Genomic DNA, 23,806 nt, shown 5'->3' on the forward strand with positions numbered 1-23,806 from the left:
GGTTTTTGGTTATAATGCCTGAAATAAAGTCTTGGGTAAACAGAAGCTTAAGATATTTTCACATTTTATTCTACAACATAAAATACATTAGTAATACCCACAGGGACAGAGGTTGCTGGGGCTTTAACTCATACTTTCCAACTTTCCAACAAATAAATGTTCGATGTTGAAGTCATGCAACCGAGGTGTAACTCATTTATAGCCTAACTTTAGCTTTCTACTTCTGGTAATTGTACTTAGACATCAAAAAGACATTTGTCATCCCTGAAGCACTTCATTGAAGGGTGTGTCCTCTATTATGTCTATAACAGAATAAATAACAAAAGTCATATGATTATCAAGAAGCTATACAAGCCAATGTAAGGTTAATCCTAGACAAAAAATAAAAAAAAACATATTCAGGTGATACTTTATAAATACACCAGTTAAACACATCTCTGAATAAAATAGTTGTTTATTTATGTTAAAAACAGTACAGTTAAATAATAATAATAATAAAAAATGTTTAAGAGTGATTGCAGTTTGAAATGGAAGGCATCATTTTGGTGGTTCACCTTTTAATAAATAAATATGAGTCTTGCATACCCTAAACAGCACTTAATGTAGTAAACAACTTGATTATAATTAGATTTTAAATTGATAATAATAATAATAAAAACACACATTCTTCTTATACTAGGTTTTATTTCATATAGATTATATCTACAACATTCATTCAATCATTTTTAAATTACCCTACCCTATACAGTAGAAGACTACACAGACTAATATGCACAAAATTTCAAATTTAAATAATGTGGTCTTTAAACTGGTCTAAACTATTAAGTTATTCTTTAGACATTTCTAAGCTATTCTACTAGTAGTACTGCAAAGGAGAAGTAGCTTTTTGGAATTGAAAGACTGTGCTTGGTGTGCAAATGTGCAAGTTGGTTTTACAGTAAACACTGAGGGTTAATCTCCATTACGAAGACAAAGGGACCAACTGTTACAGGTGGTGTAGCCATATTGACCCTTGAGCCCCTGGCATTGCACTTCTAGCACTTACTATGCTGCAAAGAATAAGGAAAGTGCAAACATTTCCACCCCCTGAAGAGCACTTGAGTCATGAGGCCAGCGCTGACCAAACAGCCAATGAGGGGTTGTTTGAGGGTACATGAGGAATGGCCTGTAGCTATGCTAGCTAAACGCCATCGGCCAATTGACTGCCAAACACACTCAATTCCCAGGCACAATCTAGGGAAAAAGGAATAGCAAAACAATGCAGCAGCTTGCAGAGCCAAGAACAAATTGCGAGGGAGTCATTAGTTAAGAAAAAAGAGAGTGCTTTGTAATTCAAAAGATGTTTACGCAGATACTTCAAATGCGATGCGCAATGACTAGAAATCACGGTAAACAACAAAAGCGATGACCTCACTAGCATTGCCAACACAGTATAATGAGCTTAGGAAATACACCATCTAAATGGTAAATACACACATAGTAAGATATTCAAATCAAAGCACCAACCTGGTTTACAGGTTCCACAGTCTCTGCCATAGCGTGTGGGCAGGCAGACGCATTGACCGCTAACAGGGTTGTACACGGTTGCAGGCACTGACCAATGTGGTCACAGTGACATGGTTGATATCCATGCGTGGTTTTGGCAAAACTCAAGTTGTAGGTGTGAGAGGTGCATCGATTAAACTGCAGTCCCTCAAAGTTGTTTTTCCATATCTATTGGCCCATGGTCTTGTTGCAAATGCCTGAGCCGTTCACCGTGCTCCTGAGCTCACACCGGCAAGGTAGCCGGTGTGGTATTGTGGTATCCATCCCAGCACACATCACACCACCGGCCCTCTGTGTGAGGTTTGCACTTACACTGTCCAGTTACCGCATCACAGGAGGTACCAGAAACAGATCGCAGGTCAGGCAGAGTCCAATGCCGTTCAGACTGTAGAAGTGAGCGATGCAGGTGTCACAGAGGAAGCCTTGTACGCCAACTTTGCACTTACATTGTCTGGGTAAAGGATTACAGAACTGGTGTAGAGAGCCTCACGGGTCGCAGCAACAGGGGATGCAGCCTTCAGGATCTGTGCGATTGAGGAATTTGGAGCCGTAGTTACAACGCTCACAGGTTGGACCTAAGTATAAAAAGGACCCCAGAAGGTACGTAAAGGGATGGGTTAACCCAAAAATTGAACATAAAAGATGATATTTTAAAGAATGCTGGTAAACAAACAGCTTCTATGGAAGTCAATAGGGACCAAGAACTGTTTGGTTCTTTAAAGTTCTTCAAAATATCGTCTTGTGTTTCCAACACAAGATACTTATACAGGTTTGGAACGACATGACGGTGAGTAAATGATTCTTTTTGGGTGAACTATTCCTTTTCCAAAGAAACTTCCATAACATTCCATTTCCGAAAAGAAAACATGATGTGAAAATGTGCAAGTCAATTTATGTGGGCCCTAGTAACAAGAAAGTATGGGCATGGGTGTTTTCTTTCTTTTTGCAGACTGCAGCATTTCATTTATCTTCGTACTTCTAAAGTTTTTCAAATTCACCTTACCATCCACAAACCACCAACCTCAACATCTGAAATTATTTGGTCTTGGCCTTTACATAATAACCTACATTTCACTGTAGTACATAGTAAACAAATAAATAAATCAGTGAAATATTACACAAGGAATGAATACGAAATTGGTAATGCCATCATTAAGTGAGCCCCTTTCCCAATGATGAATGACTCACCTCGGGCATAACACTTAATTTCTCTAAAAGGAAAATAAATAAATTAAGAGACCCAAGAAAGGCAATGGAAGGGAAAAAAGTAAAAATAACTATGAGGCTAAAAAAGAATTACAGCTCATTTGGAGACCCTAAAAGTGGTCTATGTGGAATCAAATCATATCAAGTTTTTTAAAATGTGTGTGGTGCTTATTTGAATACGCCATATATATTCCTGACAGGTAATCTATTCCTAATGTTGCTGAGCAGAGCCTACAGGGCAAACCGTTTACAGCCATAAGTACTGAGAACTCCACTCTCCTCCACTGCTGTGTATTCCACTACACAGCTCCACTTTAATGAATTTAGATATTAATATATTGCTCCCTACCCACAGTTAAACCTCATTACAACATTATATTAAATGCACAATGTGACACAGATGAATACCCCAATAATATCACGCCAAAGGTGCCGCAATTTGTCATTGTGTGCATGGCTTGTGGATGTTGGAAAATTTGTGTAACTCTCAAAACGTTACAGTAACTGCGCACCATTCAACTGTGAATATAATAATAAAGTAATTACTAAATCTAACAACAAAGTGCAGGTAAAAATAAGCAAGTAAATCATTAAGCTTAAGATATTATTATTGCTAAACTGAAGCGTATTTGGTTTTAACCAGTATGATTTTATATATGTGCATTTGACTGCCCACTGGTGCACCCATTGAGTGGGACGTGTACCAGCGTAGCCCACATTTTATCAGTAATGCTTTTCTACATAATATTCTCATACATCAACATTTCAAAGCACATTGTGTATGCAGAATACTTTGGACGCTTGATAAATTTTGTCCTTATGAAGCTGCGGCTGGCCTCAAACGTGCTGGAGGTAATAAATTGCCTTAATCAAATCTAATTTCTGAAAAATACCTGTGGGAACTACAAACAAAGAAGCAGGTCTTGTAAGAAGCGTGAAAAATAGGGAAGACAGGGGCAGTTTATTATAATCAACTTGGCATTGAATTACAAAATTAAAATGAGGTGGCCCTTGATATCCTGGCTTAGCAATACACATGATCTTCTAAGTAACTCTCTTTTGCATTTCATAAGAAAACAGTTCAAAGGTACAAAGAAGAAGAAAAAAAATGGAAAAGATTTATCGCAAAGGACCTGGAATGCCTGGAAAAGCTGGAAGAAAAATCCTTTTGGCTGCTGCTCACAATGAATTTGTAAAAAAAAAAAAAAACAGTGCTTTACCAAAAAAAAAAAAAAAAGATGCCTGATGGTAAACAATTTAATCATGCCATTTACATATGCAGCAGAGCAGATTGATCCCTGTGTGTTTCATGTGTTTTAATTTCAGAAATTAAAAAGTAGCACAAACAAGTAGAAAATGAACAATTTCTTATATATATATATATATATATATATATATAAACTGCATATCAACCATTGTCAAAATAATTTGGTAATATATTTTATTTTTTTTTTACAAAAGTGTCCTACCTCAGGACCATTTAAAATTAATTAGATTAAGAAACAATAGTTATAAACTCTAAGGAATAGTTTAAATCATTTACTCACCCTCATGTTGTTTGAAACCTGCATGCATTTCTTTCTTATGTTGAGCAGAAAAGAAGATATTTTGAAGAATTCTGGTAATCAAACAGCTCATGGTCACCAATGACTTCCATAGTATTTTTTCCCCTACTATGAAAGTCAATGGGGACCAACAACTGTTTGGTTCTTCAAAATTCTTCAAAATATCTTCTTTTGCGTTCAACATAAGAACAACTCACTCATTCAGGTTTGGAACAACATGGGGGTGAGTAAATGATGAAAACATTTTCATTTTGGGGTGAACAATTCCTTTAAAAGAAGTTAAAAGCAAGGTTCCTTTACATTATTATAGATTTTAAGATAAAGTCCTAATGATGGTTAAAATGAAGATCATGGCTGTTACGTCAAATATTTATTTAATAATTTATTTACATAGAGACAGTACAAAATGTATGATTCCAGCCATACTCATTTATCTGTTTATGAATTTAGTTTTTGCCCTGCACAGCTTATCAGTTTTGTGGGAATTAACAGAGAGAAACAGAGCGAAAGGTTGAGAGACAGAAACAAGATGTTGGAGAGAGAGGAAGAGAAGGATGGGAGAAGAGAACAAAAGAACGATGGAGGGCGCAACGCTGCTTGATACGTACCGATTACGTTTGCCTTGCACTGGCATTGACCTGAGTCCTGGTGACAGGTAATATCTGGCTGCACGGTCCCGGTGGTATTGCAGTTACAGGCACGGCAGCCGTCAGCCAGCGCCGACTGCAGCTTGTAGAATCCGTGTTGGCACTGATTGCACTGTCTGCCAGACACATGTCGCTTGCACTTACACTGCCCCCCAATCTGTGGAGGAAGGAAAGCGTCACGTGACCGTGCTCCAATTAGTCAAGTTGAGCAGGCCAGTGTGAGCGTGTGTGAGTCATGGATGGGCAGCTCTGCTCCGTCTCTACCCCCACCCCGATGATCCCCACTGGGCTGCTGGGATGCGTTTTATCTCCATTACAGAGAACGGAGTGGTTTGGGATGGGGGGAAGAGGTCACAACACCTGAGCTCAAAAGGTGCCATTGTGCAGAGGGTCATGTGGCTTAACAAAACAGGTCTCTTCTTTGGGATGGATTGAAATACCCACTGTTTTTTCGGATGAGAAGAGGGTATATTTGATACCACTGACATGAATAGCTTCAGTGGTCCTTGTGGTTAAGCTATATATGTTAGAGACTAGATGATTCAAATCACCTGAAGCTTAAAGGGAGAGTCCATCCAAAAATGAATATTTTGTCATTGTTTTCTTACTCTCAGGTTCTTCCAAATCTGCACAAGTTTTATTAATTTTTTTCCCCTTTCTGCTGAACACTTTCTGTTCCCCACGACAAGGTATTTTTCCTTACTGTGGAAGTCAATGGCTACCAGTAGCTGTTTGGTTACCAACATTCTTAAAAATATATTTGGTATTCAGCAGATACAAATAAAAAAACTAAAAATTCATACAGGTTTAGAACATCTTAAGGGGGAGTAAACGATGACAGACTTTTCATTTTTAGGTGAACTATGCATTTAAATGCTGATACAAAAGTAAAAAAAAACTAACGCTTTTGAAAAGTTGACAAGTTGACTTTTGGAAAAATCCTGCAGTGTGTAATGTACTACTAATAAATTATTTTATTTTATTTTATTTTATTTTATTTTATTTTATTTTATTTATTTATTTATTTATTTTATTTTATTTTATTTTATTTTATTTTATTTTATTTTATTTTATTTTATTTTATTTTATTTTATTTTATTTTAATATAATATAATATAATATAATATAATATAATATAATATAATATAATATAATATAATATAATATAATAGCTGAAGTAGTAGTACATTAGTAGTAGTACATTAAAAAAGGACAAATATTCCATTTAGTCTAACTAAATGTTATTACTATTATTAATATTTATATATTTTTTTCCTTCAATTTAAAGCCTGCTGGAAAATTTAGCTGCTGGAAAATTTAACTTTATCTATTATACAATAGAGTTAATATAATATTTACTGAAAAAAAATAAAAATAAAATCTGCATTACTTATTGGAAGAGGAAAAATATATATGCATCATAAAAATACTCTTAAATCTTGAATAATCAATAATGCTAATAAAATAAAACAAGACATATGCTACATAAATTCCTACCATTAGCTAAGAATACTCAATCCCTACCCAGCACCATACAGAAATGGCCCAACTAACAGTGTAAAGTCATTACCATGTGTGAGGAAATAATCATTCTGATCATTTAAATAAGGTAACAATCTAACATGGGGCTGACCCCGCCATTGATTCTGAATTTGTCATCCAGTATATCTATCGACATGGATCCGTTCCTCCAAAATGGCTTTCATGATGCTAAGATAAAGGAAAAGGTGGGGGAGAATTCTCCCGAGAGAGGATCTCATGACGACACTTTTACATACTCCCTACTGATCAAACCACTGATAAATGCTGTTGTGAATACTAAAGTCCTCAGCCAATACATCAATGCACCCCCCCCCCCCTTGAGAGGGACTGTCCAATATTGTTATCTGAATCTACAATTCTCAGGTCCGTCACAAAGCCGGGGACCAAAGCCTCAGATGTCTTCCTTTGCATATGCAGAGCTACTGTTGCACCTCAAAATTTGGAAATGTGTCTTAAGTCTCAAATATCAGACAGAGACAAGAAGCAAAAAACTTTTGTAGAAATCATCGTTAAATGAATCAAAATATGTAATATGCAAAAATGCAAAGAGCAGGAGATAAACATTGTGAATGGTAGGAGTTCATTATCTGCTTTGCTATCTATGGGTTTTTATTTATGGGAAATGCATAACCATTTATTCGTGTGCATGTTTACACTTACTGGCTCACACTCTGAACTGCCATTGACGGTCCCAGCACTGTGGCACTCACATGCTTTGCACACGTCTTTGGCCCACAGGAGTGCACCCACCTCCCTGTAGAACAGACTCCGACACCGTTCACAGTTCCTGCCTTTAAAACCCAAAGAGAGTGAGTCTGCTAGTGCTTGTAGAAGAAAACGGGTAGGGGGAGGGGTGAAATTGATGTCAACCTATTAAAATTCAATCATATCATAGGACTATGATTTCAAATTAAAAAACTGCAGTCTTGGGAGAGGTCCGGCGAGAGATGTGTAATTTTCTAAGGTGTCCATTTTAATGTCCTCTTTCATCCCTACCTGCCACTGTGCCTGATGCCCAGCATATGAAACAATGAACCTGTTAGCATGGCCTGATTTACTTCATTAAATGTCCATCTGTTTTCACTCTGATGCATTATTTCGATTTTTTCTGCTCTGCTTTTTGATGCTTTCATTATAGCACTACTATTTTTCCAGCTGTTGTAATGAAAAAGATCTGGGTTTCTGTTATGTACAGCATATTGGAACAATACAAAATGATTTTATAAAACATATGACAGAAATAGGTTGACAAACATGGGTTTTTCAATTGACTGGCGTATCTAAAGAGCAGTATGACAATATATTTTAGATAATGTAGACATTTATTTTTCACAATATTTACTAATTTAATTTATATGTATCACACACACAAACACACACACACACACGCACACACACACACGCACACACACACACACACACACACACACACACACACACACACACACACACACACATACATATATATATATATACACACACACACACACACATATATATATATATATATATATATATATATTAGGGGTGACCCTGACTCAGGATTATCATAGTTGAATTGGAATTTTTGAATCTTGCTGATAGTCGACTGATAGTCGAATCATATTTTTGGGGGCGGAGGGGAAAATACATTACCAAGAGTCAACTCAAACATTTGACATTCATAATTACTGACGTTAACACACAGGGAAAATGTGTATATTTAAAAGTGTATCTGGGCATTTTACATTTGCATGAATTTTCTTCTTGTCACTGGTGGTGAGCTCAAAAGTGACCACATGAAAGTCGAGCAAAGTGTGGGATTATTTTGAATTAGAAAAAGAAACTGAAAAGTTTTGTGTAAACTGTGTAAAGTCAAATTAGTTTACAATAACTCTACTGAAGCCATGCGTAATCATGTTCCATACAGGCACATCAGCTTTAGCTTAGAGACTAGCCAATGCCAGCTAATGTCAATCACGTTATTCACTGCGATCCAATTCGCACCGTCTACTCCGAAGACCCACTTCGGTGGTGGTACAGGATGTTCAGGCGCTTTCCAAAATTCTATTGGCTTGCTTTTCGTTATCTTTGCGTGCCTGCGACTTCAGTTCCTGCAGAGCAAATTTTTTCAAGTGCAGGAATTGTTAATCACCTCAGGTCCTGTCTTTCTTTTAGTTCGTTTTGTTTTTAGATAATATAGCCTACATGATGAAGTATGTTTTTAAAGTCCATTTTAATGTTATTCCTTGATAAATGTCCTATTGTTGACTTGTGTTTTAATATGTTGGCTAATGTTATATGAAAATGAAGAATTCTGTCCAGCTATTGATTGATTTTCCATTGTTCTGCATTTTACCACAGCTTATTTTAATAAATAAGCATTGGCTGACTTTAAGTGTGTGATCTTTTTTTTAATCTTATTATTAATACGACCACCTCAAATTAAATGATGATAACGCGAGGCAAGCATAATTGTGACCTATTTTTACTGGAATTCATTGAGGGATTTGACTGTTTGATTCATAGAATAAGTATTTCAAATGTAGGCTATACATGCACGCACACAGTTTTTTTTTCTTCTAAACATCTTTTGGGGGTTTATTGCTTTTAGACTAGTTGACTAGTCTAATGCAAAACTTTCGTTTAAACGACTGTCAAACTAGTCGTTGCGCACATCCCTAGCCCCGACATGTCCACGTCACTATGTGGGAAGATTTGCATAATGCCACCCAAATGTTCACGCATAGAAAGAAGGCATAACTTTTATCCTCTCTGTTGCCACTGCTGCAATGTCATTGAGTCGCTGTGTGTTTCTTTGTGAAAGCAAAACTACTTGTTTGGCCTTCCAATAGAGGACACGACTAGAAATTAGTGGATAAGTTGTATTTCAACAGTGTTCCAGAACAGTCCAACCCAAATATTCAGATGTGTGCTGCACATTTTATGGAGTATGAGGCCTGTTTCCTGAACCAGCAGCCTGCAATGCATCTGTGGCACAATGATTTCTATAAAGTGGGGCATTTCAAACATTGCAAGGACAGTCTGGTGCTTCTGACTTATAGCCTGTAAGTACATTATTTATATTTAAATAATTTGCCAATGATGATTCCAACGCAAGATTTAAACAGTGTAGAGTAGGCTTGTTTGTTGTTTCTCAGATTACAAATGCAGACATGGTTTTATGTTTACGCAGCGTGATATGCAATACGTAAAAATACAGTATATGTCATTATAATCAGCCGTAGTGGGCCGAGAGCCTGGAGGGAATTGCAAATTCAGCAGGCTGGATGCTGGAAGAGCTAGACACAGACCACCCGCCGCTACGGCCTCTATGCCAATAAGGGGTCTGACAACATGCTGCAGGGATTTACATTTTTTGCAGAATGTAGTTTCAGAGAGTGCAATTATAAGTGCAACAACTTTGCAATACTAACCCATTAATTACCCTAAAATGTTAAAAAATAAAGAACCAGTTCCAAACAATGTATTTGTTCATCCAAAGTTGATCAATATGGAAAATGCAAATAAGTAGGCTAATTTCAAAATATAAAATTAAAAGTGCGGGACAGAGATCAGCACATGCAAGTATTGTGTGTTTTGCATTCATCTCCAGTGGATGAGGTGGAGAGGAGCCGGGCTCCAGTGGGGAAAGAGCCTTCATCCCGTGTGAAAGGCCTCTGTGAATGCCATGGCTAATTTCACGCTCCCTCAGGAAAGGTCTGCGCGTGGCTGCACCAGTAGCGAGCCTACAGTTAACCTTCAGTCTGTTTGAAAACACAAGGTTTTTAGCAATGCATTGCCATCATTTATAGTCACTATAGAAAAGACCGAAGGGATCACACTGAGGCTGGTCACAAAACTTTAAATCAGTAAATATAGCGAAAGGGGCACTAATATTTCATAATGGTGAAATGATTATGAATATGTCTGATATTTAGAGTGACTTTAAGAAGAAGTTTAATTTTGCTAAGAATATTCAATCCCACAATTGGTGATACACCAGTTAACTAAATTAGAAGCTATAAAATAAAACCACAAAAACATTATCAATAAATGCATTTGTTTATTGTAAATAATATTACTTGTGTCTTCACGAGAGTACCATGACACATGGACTATTTTAATTATGTCCTTACTACCTTTCTGTGCTTTGAACCGTGGTACTGTAGTTGCGAATTATGGATTTCATAAAAAATACTGCATCTTAATTCGTGTTCTGAAGAGTGGTCTTCTGGGTTTGGAACCACATGAGGATTAGGAATTAATGACAAAAAATATTATTTTGGGGTTAACTATCCCTTTAACCACCCAAGTTATTCACTAAAATGAATGCTACATATGAACAGTGAACTTTTTAGAAGATAATCGTAGCAATGAATCTGTTAATATCGTCACAACTTTTAACTAGCAAGTACTCTCCTCGGTTGTCTAGAAGACACACCCTTACACAGAGACAGAATGCTGTGGGATGTGGCTGAGGCATCAAGAAAGACACATCGAAATGTTCTCTGTGGACCATGAATGACACAAATGTCCCATGCCACATACATGTGACCTCCAACACTGCTGTTCACACTCAGTGACAATCAGTTCCCTCCATGTGCACTGAACACGAGAAATGACACACCTTCACTGGCTCAGGCTGGAATATTACGAGGAAGCAAACATTAGTAGGGCCAGCCTAGATCTGTGTCTCAGAGCTAGTAAGCAAACATTGAAGACAGCTCCAGGGCAGGCAGCAGTCCCTCCTCAAAGCAAGGTGTTTGGGTCTAGGGGTGTTTGGGTCAGTAAGATAACTCCTATTTATCATATTTACACACACACTTTTAGAGTGTTAGATGTGGCCCTTGTTTGTTTCAGTGAAAACAACAACAGTAGCAGCAGTAGAGAGAGTGTGTTGTGCCTGGTCCTGAATAATGCATGATGCATCTGGTGAATAATTTAAATCACCAAACATCAGGTTTAAAAGTTTAATCCTGGGACTTGCTCCCAATGTTCAGAATTATATGCAGCGATCTGGACAGTGCAGACTCTCAATAGGATGAACAGTGATCAGAAAGGATCGAAGAAGATGGAGAATACTGAAAAGACTACTGGAGTTTATTTTGCCAAAAGCATATCTTCAAATACAGGAAGTTTAAAACCAACTAAATTTTACAGCGTGACAGTTACTGTTGTCAAACAATGTGGCTTGTTTTGCCAACAACAGGCTGTCTAACACAATCAAATGTAATAGATTTGCTTTTAATGTCATACTGTATTGCGCACACAGCTTCGCTGAAGCTATAAATCAAACACTCTTTCGTAAATGGTCTTTCTTCACAAATGTAGTGTCAAATGGTATAATTTGTTCAAGTAATTCAGTTCATCCTAAATGGTCCCATCTCTACTGAATAAATTTGTCCTAAATGTTCCTCTTTATCATATGTAGGATTGTCTCATTTTAGTGAATCAGTTTGCCAAAAAAGGCCCTTTCTCTAGAAATCTGATTCATTCTAGTGAACTGATTCATCCGATTGAATTGGTTCACCTAAATATGGTGAGAAGGTTTGATTCATTATAGTGAATCATTTTGGACTCTTTCTCACATATTTAGCACCAGAAAATCATTGAATCAATTGCTCTCTCTCTCATATGTAGCTTTGAACAGTTTATTTGAATGGTTCATGTGAATTTATATACAGTTTATACATTTTAAAAGGCCCTTTTGTGGCACTTTAGCTCTTAATTTTTCTCTCTTAAATTCTGAGTGGCTTGGCAAACTACAGTTTTATAGTAGCTTCCCAACATTGGCATTCTTGAAAAGTGTGAGTACTGGTGCCTTATGTCATCAGAGCTTTCCCAGAGATATAATTACCTTTGCTGGACTCATCATCAAGACACCCAGGGGCTGATGGGACAGGACGATTAGAGCCCTGCTGCCCACAAAACCACTTCCTTCTCTTCTTCCCTTTTCTTTTTTCTACTACTTCTAGCTCTTTTCATCAGGAAACTGGAGATGTGCATGAATGATCTTTCCGTCTCTTGTTTTCCTCTTCCTTTTCCTCCTCTCTCATTGCTTTTTTTCCCCTCTGTCATTCCATTAAGGCCTATTTTTGAGTGTGCTGTTCATTAAAGAGGACTCTTGCACGTCATTAAAGGGAAGTGGTTAATTAAAAGGGGGCCTCCCCTGCGGCACTCACATTAGCTCCATGTGTGTGGCTCTCTGGGAAGCAGGCGGAGCAGTACGGGCTCACTCTAGTGTCACAGCTGTATGCATGGCCATGGCACCTACACCTAAGGGGACAAAGACACACAGTGGGAAGCCACATCCTTCTGGAGAACCTTCATACTTGTTCTTCTCATACATCTAATAGAACAGGTTCCCAAGATAAAGCCGGAATCTGGATTTACATTAATACATTTACATTTACATTTAATCGTTTAGCAGACTCTTTTATCCAAAGCAACTTACAAATGAGAACAATAGAAGCAGTCAGGTCAACAAGAGAACAACAACAGTATACAAGTGCCATGACAAGTCTCAATTAGTCTAGTATAGAACGCATAGCCAGGTTTTTTTTGTTTTGTTTTGTTTTTTTAATGAAAAGACAAGAAAAGGAAAAGTGCTAGTGCTAGTGTTAGTTGGTTAAGTGCAGGTGAAAAAGATGAGTCTTTAGATGTTTCTTGAAAAAGAGTAAAGCTGTACGAATTGAGATTGGGAGGTCATTCCACCAGCTGGGCACAGTCCAGGTAAAGGTCCGTGAGAGTGATTTTGAACTTCTTTGGGATGGCACCACAAGGCGTCGTTCACTTGCAGAGCGCAAACTTCTGGAGGGCACATAAGATTTAACCAGTGAGTTTAGGTAAGTTGGTGCCGTGCCATTGGTCGTCTTGTAGGCAAGCATCAGTACCTTGAATTTGATGCGAGCGGCAACTGGTAGTCAGTGAAACCTGATGAGGAGAGGAGTAACGTGAGCTTTTTTTGGCTCATTGAAGACAACCCTCGCTGCTGCATTCTGGATCAATTGCAGAGGCTTGACAGTACATGCAGGAAGGCCCGCCAGGAGAGCATTACAATAGTCCAGTCTGGAGAGAACAAGACCTTGGACAAGAAGTTGGGTTGCTTGCTCTGACAGGAATGGTCTAATCTTCCTAATGTTGTATTGGGCAAACCTGCAGGACCGGGTCGTTGTAGCAATGTGGTCTGTGAAGCTTAACTGATGATCCATCACAACTCCTAGGTTTCTGGCTGTCCTCGAAGGAGTAATGGTTGATGAGCCCAGCTGTATAGAGAAGTTGTGATGAAGCAATGGGTTAGCTGGAATCACCAGGAGTTCGGTCTTCGTAAGGTTAAGCTGAAGGTGATGGTCATTCATCCAGCTAGAAATGTCACTCAGACAGGCTGAAATGCGAGCAGCTACCGTCGGGTCATCTGGCTGGAATGAGAAGTAGAGTTGGGTGTCATCAGCGTAGCAGTGATAAGAAAAGCCATGCTTCTGAATGACAGATCCTAATGATGTCATGTAGATGGGGAAGAGAAGTGGTCCAAGTACTGAGCCTTGAGGAACCCCAGTAGCAAGGTGGTGTGAATTTGAAACATCACCCCTCCAAGACACACTGAAGGATCTGTCAGAGAGGTAGGACTTAACCCACAGGAGTGCAGTTCCAGAGATGCCCATCTTTCTGAGGGTGGACAGGAGAATCTGGTGATTAACAGTGTCAAAAGCAGCAGACAGGTCCAGTAAGATGAGTACCGAGGATTTTGAAGCTGCTCTTGCTAGTCGCAGGGCTTCAGTAACCGAGAGCAGAGCAGTCTCAGTTGAGTGGCCACTTTTGAAGCCAGATTGGTTGCTGTCCAGGAGGTTGTTCTGTACAAGGAACATAGAAAGCTGGTTGAACACAGCTCGCTCAAGTGTCTTTGCAATGAATGGAAGAAGGGATACCGGTCTGTAGTTTTCAAGAAGCGCTGGATTTAGAGATGGTTTCTTGAGCAGTGGGCTTACCCGAACCTGCTTGAATGCTGAGGGAAATGTTCCAGAGTGAAGAGAGGAGTTGATAATGTGAGTAAGCGAAGGTATGACTGAAGAAGAGATCGCTTGAAGGAGGTGAGTGGGGATCGGATCAAGTGGACAAGTACTAGGATGATTGGATAGGAGAAGTTTGGAGACGTCCATCTCTGAGAGTGGGGAGAAGAAGGAGAAAGAGTGTGCGTCGGTCATTGTAAAGTTGTCCTCAGTCTGCGGTGTTTCCTGTAATACAGGAAACAGAGATAGGGTGAGATCGAAGAATTATCTCAAAGGACAGGATGTGATGATAATGCAAATGTTGATATGATTTGATCATTTTTCACTGGGATGTATGAAATAATTGTACTTCCATAATGTGACACATTTCTACATGAAATGGGATTTTTAAATCCCCTTTTTTTAAATCCCATTTTTAAATCCCATTTTTAAGTCCCATTTCTACATGAAATGGGACTTCCCTGTCCTTTGGGAAGTCGTGGCCTAATGGTTAGAGAGTCGGACTCCCAATCGAAAGGTTGTGAGTTCCAGTCCCGGGCCGGCAGGAATTGTGGGTGGGGGGAGTGCATGTACAGTTCTCTCTCCACCTTCAATACCACGACTTAGGTGCCCTTGAGCAAGGCATCGAACCCCCAACTGCTCCCCGGGCGCCGCAGCATAAATGGCTGCCCACTGCTCCGGGTGTGTGCTCACAGTGTGTGTGTGTTCACTGCTCTGTGTGTGTGCATTTCGGATGGGTTAAATGCAGAGCACAAATTCTGAGTATGGGTCACCATACTTGGCTGAATGTCACTTCACTTCACTTTCACTTTACAAGTTACATTTAACAGATTAAATGCAATAAGAAAAAAAAAATGGAATGCCGGAAAATGTTTTTATGAAGTAGGAACTGATTGGCTGAAAAATAAAAGGGCTTAGTTATGTCAGCAGTAAGATTTTTTTTTAATCATATTATATTATATTGGAATATATTATTAATTAGCTATTTTAGGCCATATAAAAAAAACTGTGCTGTAATTTTGTTTACGTAATTAGTCTGATGTCAAATCAGTTGCAGGAAGTGTCACTTTTAAATTATTTTAATATATGTATATATTATTATTATAATGGTAGCACTTTATTTTACAGTCCTGTTCCTCATGTACATATTATATACTTATTATAGTAATTTAAACTAACTATGTAATAACTTGGTACTAACCCTGAACCTACCCCTAAGCTTAACCCTACCCCATGTAGTTACCTTGTATTACCAGAACTTTCTTAGATTAATACACTGTAAGCACACTATAAGTACATGTAAGTACACGTACTGTAAAACTAAGTGCATCCATTATTATATTATATTTTTTATATATATATATATATATATATATATATATATATATATATATATAATTTCTGTAGTTAATTTAAACCTAAATGTATTGTTTTCTTTTCCATTTTAAGGCCACTTGGAAATACGTAGCAGGTTTTAACAAATCAACAGGGTCAGCAACATCAATCAATGGCACCTGACAAAATCTTCCACTTCCCTTTTCACATTCTCTAGATCTCTCTATCAGTCTTTCATTCCTTCATTCTCTCTGTGCATGGCTAATAGGACGTTCGCATTCAACATTTATAAATGCCAGTGGAAATATCAACGGCATGTCGTAATGTACAACAGCAGACCTGACAGGTCTCCATCAGACGGAACACGCACCTGCAGGTCACCGCTTTAATTATTCATTCTCAAGGGCCCTTATTCGGCATTATCATCCACCCATCTTTACACGGCTCCCTCTAAAAGCAGCAACCTTCACCTCCGTTACTCAAACAAACAACTTAACAAGCAAACAAGAGAGGAGGCGAGTAGAAAAGAAAGAGGGCTGTCGTTATTGCTGGAGGTTATTACCGTATGAGCGTAAAGCAGACGCTAATGCTCCCAGACACAGCTTGACACCCTGTCAGAGTAGCTCAAAGGCTGAATTTACGCACATTTTAGTCCCCAAACACACATACATCGTCTTCTCAGCCTCTTGCGGGTTTGAACTGTCAGTCTCCCTAAGGGGGTGAATCCACTACTGTTTACTCTCTGCCTTTGTTTCTCCAGCAAAGCTGTTGCGATGTCTCAGAGAGCGAGAGCCGTACAGGAAAAAAAAGAGAGAGAGAGAAAAGGCGGGGAGGACGGGGGACACCTCTGAATGTCAGAGGATGATGAGATTTCACAGTCCCTAAATCTCGATTTCGTCTGTGCCAGTTTAACTAGCTCTTAATTAAAGCTGCCTTCTCTCGCTCACTTAGAAACACTCGCACTGCGAGAGCGAGCCAAGTTACAGTTGCCTGCATAATGACATAATTAACATAGTCGTCAGAACAGTGGCTGTTTAATGTCTGAAGGTTTACATGGGTATAACACCATGTCTCTACTTCTGAAGAGACAAAAGAACATTTTCGACATACTTGAGAGATGTAGAAGAACATTTCAGACAGAGAGAGAAAAGAGAGAAAGAACACAAGTTCTGAAGTTTTCCTGCCAGTGATTTCCAAATGTGGCATCCACACTGTAATTACAAGACCATTAACGGGAAGACAAATCTGTGTTAAACATGTAATTACCCTCTGTGGCTAATAACAGACATGTCATCGATCCCCCAGTTGTGTCAAACTAGAAAACAACATTTGTCGCCCATCTCCACTTGGTCTTGAACCGAAAAAGTCGGTTTCATCAAAGTCTGAACTATCCTGCCTTATCTGCCCACTGATTTTCTCATCAAACGCAGAAATCCAATCAAATTTAAAAAGTCCATACATTTCTGTCAAATTTTATTACTGGGAACAGTAATCATGGGGCAAAAATGGGAGATTGTGTCTCTTGAAAGTTGATTGGGGTTGACTGGTGTCAGGGTGCTGTTGGTTTCAGATCTGCCACTGATGATGATCTCGTCCACAGTGTAGTAGTGATGATGGAAAGGAACCATGGGATCTTACAGTAGGTGTTTGTTCTGGCCATGGAGGTTGATTCTCACATGTGTGGTTCTCACAAATTCCTGCAGGGCAGCGCTGTTGTAAAGTGAAAGTGACGTGACATTCAGCCAAGTATGGTGACCCATACTCAGAATTTGTGCTCTGCATTTAACCCATCCGAAATGCACACACACAGAGCAGTGAACACACACACACTGTGAACACACACCCGGAGCAGTGGGCAGCCATTTATGCTGCGGCGCCCGGGGAGCAGTTGGGGGTTTGATGCCTTGCTCAAGGGCACCTAAGTCGTGGTATTGAAGGTGGAGAGAGAACTGTACATGCACTCCCCCCACCCACAATTCCTGCCGGCCCGGGACTCAAACTCACAACCTTTCGATTGGGAGTCTGACTCTCTAACCATTAGGCCACGACTTCCCAAAGTCGTAAAAGTCGTTGTAGTCCGGTCGCAGGTTTGACTCAGGTGTCAGCATGCTGAAGGTGATATTTCCATGAGAGAGAGGTGTGTTGCTGATGCAAAAAATAGACAAAAAAATAAATAAAAACACAAAGAGTATTCAGGTTGCCTTTGAAGCAGCGGTTCTCAACCAGAGGGCAGGGATCAACTAGGTGGACTCAGCACACTTCCAAAGAAACCGAAAAATGATTTTAAAATGGCTAATAATATTATTCTAATTTGTTCCTTCAGTATTGGAAAACTTGGATACTGTATATGAGGGAATTTTTAAAGTGCATTATCCAATGTCCATTGCTGATAGCCTTGTGGGCAGCATGCCAACATACAGTGCCATTGATCTATGGATGTCCAGAGTTCGAATCCTGACTTGAAATTGGTATTTGTGAATGAAAATAATAATAATAATAAACCTTATCCTGTAACATCATTGGTCACAAAAAAGTAACCCTGAAATACATTTAGTTCTTATAATGTCTTAAATCATGTCATTATATCATATATTTATCATTGGAAGAAAATTAGTCATCAGGCATATTTTGAAAATCCATAAGGATGAGTAAATGATGACGGTATCTTAATTTTTGGGCGAACTACCCCTTTAAAGTGTTGCAAACATACGATGTACCCTATATTATATTACTGACAAAAAAAATGAAAGAGAAAAAGGAATACTATTCCTGCATCTTAAGCTTTGAGCGTGTGAGTGATTGAAAGAGACCGATATTTTCAAGTTTTGACATAGCAGGGTAACACGCTGTCAGGTTGAAAATGAAACATGTCACTAGCTACTGAAATGAACAAACATCAAAGAAATTGGAAAAGCAAAGGCCTTTTCTTTGCATCTTAGAACTACTGAGAAGAAATTTCACTAATACAGGTTTAAAATACAGTTTAGTGATATGGGTTTTGAAAGGGAGATTTCTCAGAGGGCAAGAATAAATGGGTAGAATGAGAGAGTTCTCGAGGTCTTTCCAGGGGGCAGGACAGGTATAGCCCCTATTGCATTATTCACTCTCAAGAAAAATCCACAGCGCACTTATGCACTTTTCAGCCCTAATGCCGGTAGACTTATCCAGGACAAACCTGTGTGAAGAAGTCTTTTGTCCCCATCTCTACCTGTGCTCTCTGTCTCTCTCTTTCCCCACTTGCTATGATGTGACTTGTCTGAAGAGTCTAAGTTCAGACCATTATGCCACTAGGTCGAAGCTTTTGTTTGTAACCTAAAATACTCAGACAGGTAAAGTGTTGAAACATCTGGCCAGTATTGCATTCATCCAAGCAGGACCAAACTTAGCAGGATGAATAACTAGTATTTAAAAACATATTCATCATGACCCAACTTAAATGTTGTATGATGTTATGTAGATCATTGGTTCTCATCCTTTATGATTGTAAGGGCCCCTGTCTTTGTTTTTCAAACTTTTTATGAACAGAAACTGTGATTAATCAGATATTAAATTAACTATGATTCATTTTGTGTTTCAAAAACGTTAAATAACTTTTTTACAATTAAATAATAATAATATATATATAAAACAATGAGTCAGTGACGTTCGGATCCATGTGCAGTATTTTATTAACAGAATGGTCAAACAGGCAATTACCAGATAACAGCTTCAGGTATGCAGGGGACATCCAAAATCAGAAACATTTCCAGGCAAAGGTCGGGACAGGTGACAGAGAATCAAAGTCGGTATACAGTACAACAATCCAAAGTCAAAACACGGAAGTAACAAACACTAGGAAACCGCTCAGAAATGCCAGACTGAAATAAACAAGACTTCACATTGTGAGTCTGGATGAGAGCAACCTTTATAGTGTCACTGATAGGAAACAGGTGAGGTTCAATAATGAATTCCTAAGCAGGGGTTTATGGGAAATGTAATCAAGGGTATACTGTGTCGTGTGAAAGTCTGTGTGGTGAAAAAACGGATGTGCAGTGACTGGATCATGACATATATATTATTGAGAGAAAAAATAAATATTTTCTTTTTTAATTCAAAGTTAGATTTGATTTTATCTGATTTTATTAATAAAAATGATTTAAGTAATCCTGTGATAAAGCCTCCTTGGAAGTTTGCAGAAGTCCCCTAGTGGGCCCTGGCCCCTGGTTGAGAACTACTAGTGTAGATATGTATTTACACATTTAAACAATGTACTTCAATGTGGGTCCTCAAATAACTGTAGGTAGAATTATGACTCAAAGACAAATTTATCATTTAAACATAACTGCCTTTCACTAATTCTTTTGTGAGGGATAATTATGCATATTTAATGTGTCCCGTCAAATAAAAAAATAAAAAAACACACATGAACTGTAGTTTATCATCATAAACAGTTACGATAACCCTCTCGGCCCAAACCCATTAAAATAACTGTCCTCATTTTCTCTTTCGTATGCATGTGAAACCAGGTGCTTGTGTGGTCCATAACAGCTAAGTATCTCTGCTGTCTTGATTGCGGCCAAGGACAGCAGAGCTCAGATCTGAGCAGACTGGACTGTAGCCAAGAGCAGCATTTTCCTCCCCATTCTCCTCCTAGATCCTCCAAAAGCTCACTAAACGACAATCCGCTGCTTTTATCAAAGTAAGAACTTGTCTCAACCCACTTTGATACAGCTTACCTGGCAGGAATCATTAGTTCAAGGACTGTTATCAGAGTCAGAAGAGCCTGTGGATGGACTAACAGACATATAGAGCTTGTGTGTGTGTGTGTATACACTACCTGGGCAACTGTAGTTTACAGAATGAGGATGATACAAAGGCCCGTTATCCTCCATCCCAAAGTAGCTGCAGTTCTTGGCCAAAAACTGCCAGTCCTTCCATTCTGAGCTCCTGATTGTCTTACTTTGAATGCGGACCGCTTCAGGTTGAGCATTGAAGAACTGGAGTATCACGTAGAAAACCTGTAAAGGAAGCATGCGAAATTGACAGAGGGTGAAATATGCATGAAATACTAAACAGCAATGGATTATCTATTATCTGCACAGCAACAGTCAATGCTCCGCTGCCTCCTAAAGCACGCCGGCGCTTTGAAGAACAGCTTGAAGCGCCGCTTTACTCTTCACTCTCTCCCTCTGTGGCTCATTTTGAGGAGTTTGTCGAGAAACTGGTTGCAGCTTTGACTAAGTGGACACTTTAAAGTCTGTGTGGTGGTGTGTTTTATCTGGTATTGAGAGGAGAGACTGAGGCAGAGCTGCATAAATCCTCTTCTTCTCTACGGCTGGACTCTCTGCTCGGCTTGGCTTAGCCACATGGATGACTGGGCTACTCACTCAGACATACACAAAAGAGTGTAGGTTGGCTTTAGTGTAGTCAAATGGAAAAGACACAACCCAGTTTCTAGATTTAAGAAATAGCCACCCAAATAGAGAATGTCAGGTTGGAGCTTACTTTAAACCAGTGGCTCTCAACCAAGAGGCCAGGGCCCAAATGGAGCCTTTGCAACCTTTCTAAGGGCCCCCAATATATCTTTGTTTTTGTAGTAACATAATCATAATTAAAATGCCATGACCATATGAAGGTCTAAATGATGCACTACTGTCTCAGACAAACTGGGGCCTTGGAGTAAAAATAGTTAAAGGGATCATGAACTAGGAATCTAAAATTCCCTTGATCTTTTGACACATACAGTGAGAGGTCATTGTACTATAAAAACATACCATTAGCTTCAGAACTCAAAGGTTTCTTGGTAGTCTGAAAAAAAAAAAAGATATTGAAGCCAGTCTGCGAAATGACAGCTTGTGGAATGTACCACTCTATAATGTAATAGTGTGGCTAAACACAGCGGGATTTGTTTTAGAAAAAAATTAACTAAATGTTAAAAACACACAATTGTGAGTAACTGTTTTTATTACATGCTCACTATTGCTTTGTCTGTTATTACAAATCGTTTTATGTGTACTGAGTATTCGTATGGGTTTTTAACCCAAATCACAGCAGCATCCATCTATGAGAAATTACGCTGTCAGACATACACAACTGTTGCCTATCACAGCAGTGGGTGTTTACTTCCGAGTCTACAATCCACCACGCCTATTCAAACAGAGCGCTCAGATAAGGGGGTTAAAAACAGGACGAAAAAATTGCCTATTACTATTTTATCATGATGTTTTGTGATATAAGAATCTTTACATTATAAGGGAACTAAACAAAATTATAAATAGGCAGTTCTAGACCCCTTTAATAATCACTGCTTTAAACAGTATATTGTCTTGATTCCCCTTAAACTAAACTTTTATGAAGCTAAATTAAAAACCCTTATTGGTGGGTATGTACCTGTGACGCTAACAATGGAGGACAGGAGGCAGATGCAAGTAAAGGTAGTTTATTGACAGAAGTATGATGGATGAATGCTGGTGAGTGACGCAGGAACCACGATGGCAGCACAGACAGGTGGGTAGGTGGTTGGAGTGCGTTGGTAGCGATGGCGGTGATGGTAGATCGGTGATCGGCGGTGATAATCCGTGAATGAATGACTGTGAATATCCGATGAAGACTGAAGCAGGACACAGAGCAAAGACAGGAACACAGGAGCACGAACAGACATCGACACGAGGACCTCAAACAACGATCTGACAAACAGGAGACGAAAGACAGGGCGTTAAATAGGCGGTGGAATGAGATGCACCTGCCGCTGATCAGGCGATCAGTGGCAACACCCACAAGAACCAATTAACATGACATAACATGACTACAGCTGGAGACGGTGCATTCGCGAACCGTGACAGTACCCCTCCTCCTAAGGACGCCTCCTGGCGTCCCCAGAATCTCTTACCTGTCGATTGTAATCATCGATAAGGGAGTGATCCAGGATGTCCCTAGCAGGTACCCAACTTCTCTCCTCCGGACCGTAACCCTCCCAGTCCACCAAGTACTGAAATCCGCGTCCCCTCCTTCTAGAGTCCAGAATACGATTTACCAAATAGGTGGTCTCCCCATCTACGAGACGCGGCGGGGGAGGGACCGGGGTAGGCGGATTAATGGGAGAATGAAATACGGGCTTGATTTTGGACACATGAAAGGCGGGATGAATTCTCCTGTACGTAGGAGGGAGTTTAAGGCGGACTGCCACCGGACTAATGATCTTGGTGACAGTAAACGGGCCAATAAATTTGGGAGCCAACTTATTAGATACGGACCGGAGAGGAATATTTTTGGTTGAAAGCCACACCTTTTGACCCACGACGTATACGGGAGGCCTAGACCGGTGGCGATCGGCCTTGGCCTTGGTGCGCGCCCCCACTTGGAGTAGAGTCTCACGGGCTCTGGTCCAAGTGCGGTGGCACCTCTGGACGAAGGCGTGAGCGGAGGGGACCGCAACTTCGGATTCCATACTAGGAAAAATAGGTGGCTGGTAACCTACACTACACTCAAAAGGAGATAGGCCCGTAGCTGATACTGGTAAGGTATTGTGGGCGTACTCCACCATAGACAATTGTTGGCTCCAGGAGGAAGGATTCTTGGAGACCAAACATCGCAACACCCTTTCCAAATCTTGGTTGGCTCTCTCGGTTTGACCATTGCTCTGGGGGTGAAACCCTGAGGACAGACTTACAGTCGCTCCCAGTAGTCTACAGAATTCTTGCCAAAATTTAGCCACAAATTGGGGTCCCCTGTCGGAAACCACATCTATCGGGAGGCCATGTAAACGAAAGATGTGGTCTACGACAGTCAACGCTGTCTCCTTGGCTGAAGGTAATTTGGGCAAGGGAATAAAGTGGGCTGCCTTCGAGAACCGGTCCACCACGGTTAAAACTACCGTGTTGCCCTGGGAGGGCGGGAGGGCGGTAATAAAATCTAGAGCGATGTGGGACCATGGTCTCGAAGGAACCGGCAGCGGTTGGAGTAACCCATCAGGGGGCCGATTGGAAGTCTTACCAGTGGC

At 39.7% G+C, this 23,806-nt stretch overlaps 1 pseudogene; it reads right to left on the minus strand.

The window, feature by feature from the left end:
• LOC132113384 (usherin-like) overlaps window positions 1–23,806 on the minus strand; it is a 219,745-nt pseudogene that overhangs the window by 191,764 nt on the left and 4,175 nt on the right.

Source organism: Carassius carassius, chromosome 32 (genome assembly GCF_963082965.1).
Source record: "Carassius carassius chromosome 32, fCarCar2.1, whole genome shotgun sequence".
In the NCBI taxonomy this organism is placed as follows: Eukaryota; Metazoa; Chordata; class Actinopteri; order Cypriniformes; family Cyprinidae; genus Carassius; species Carassius carassius.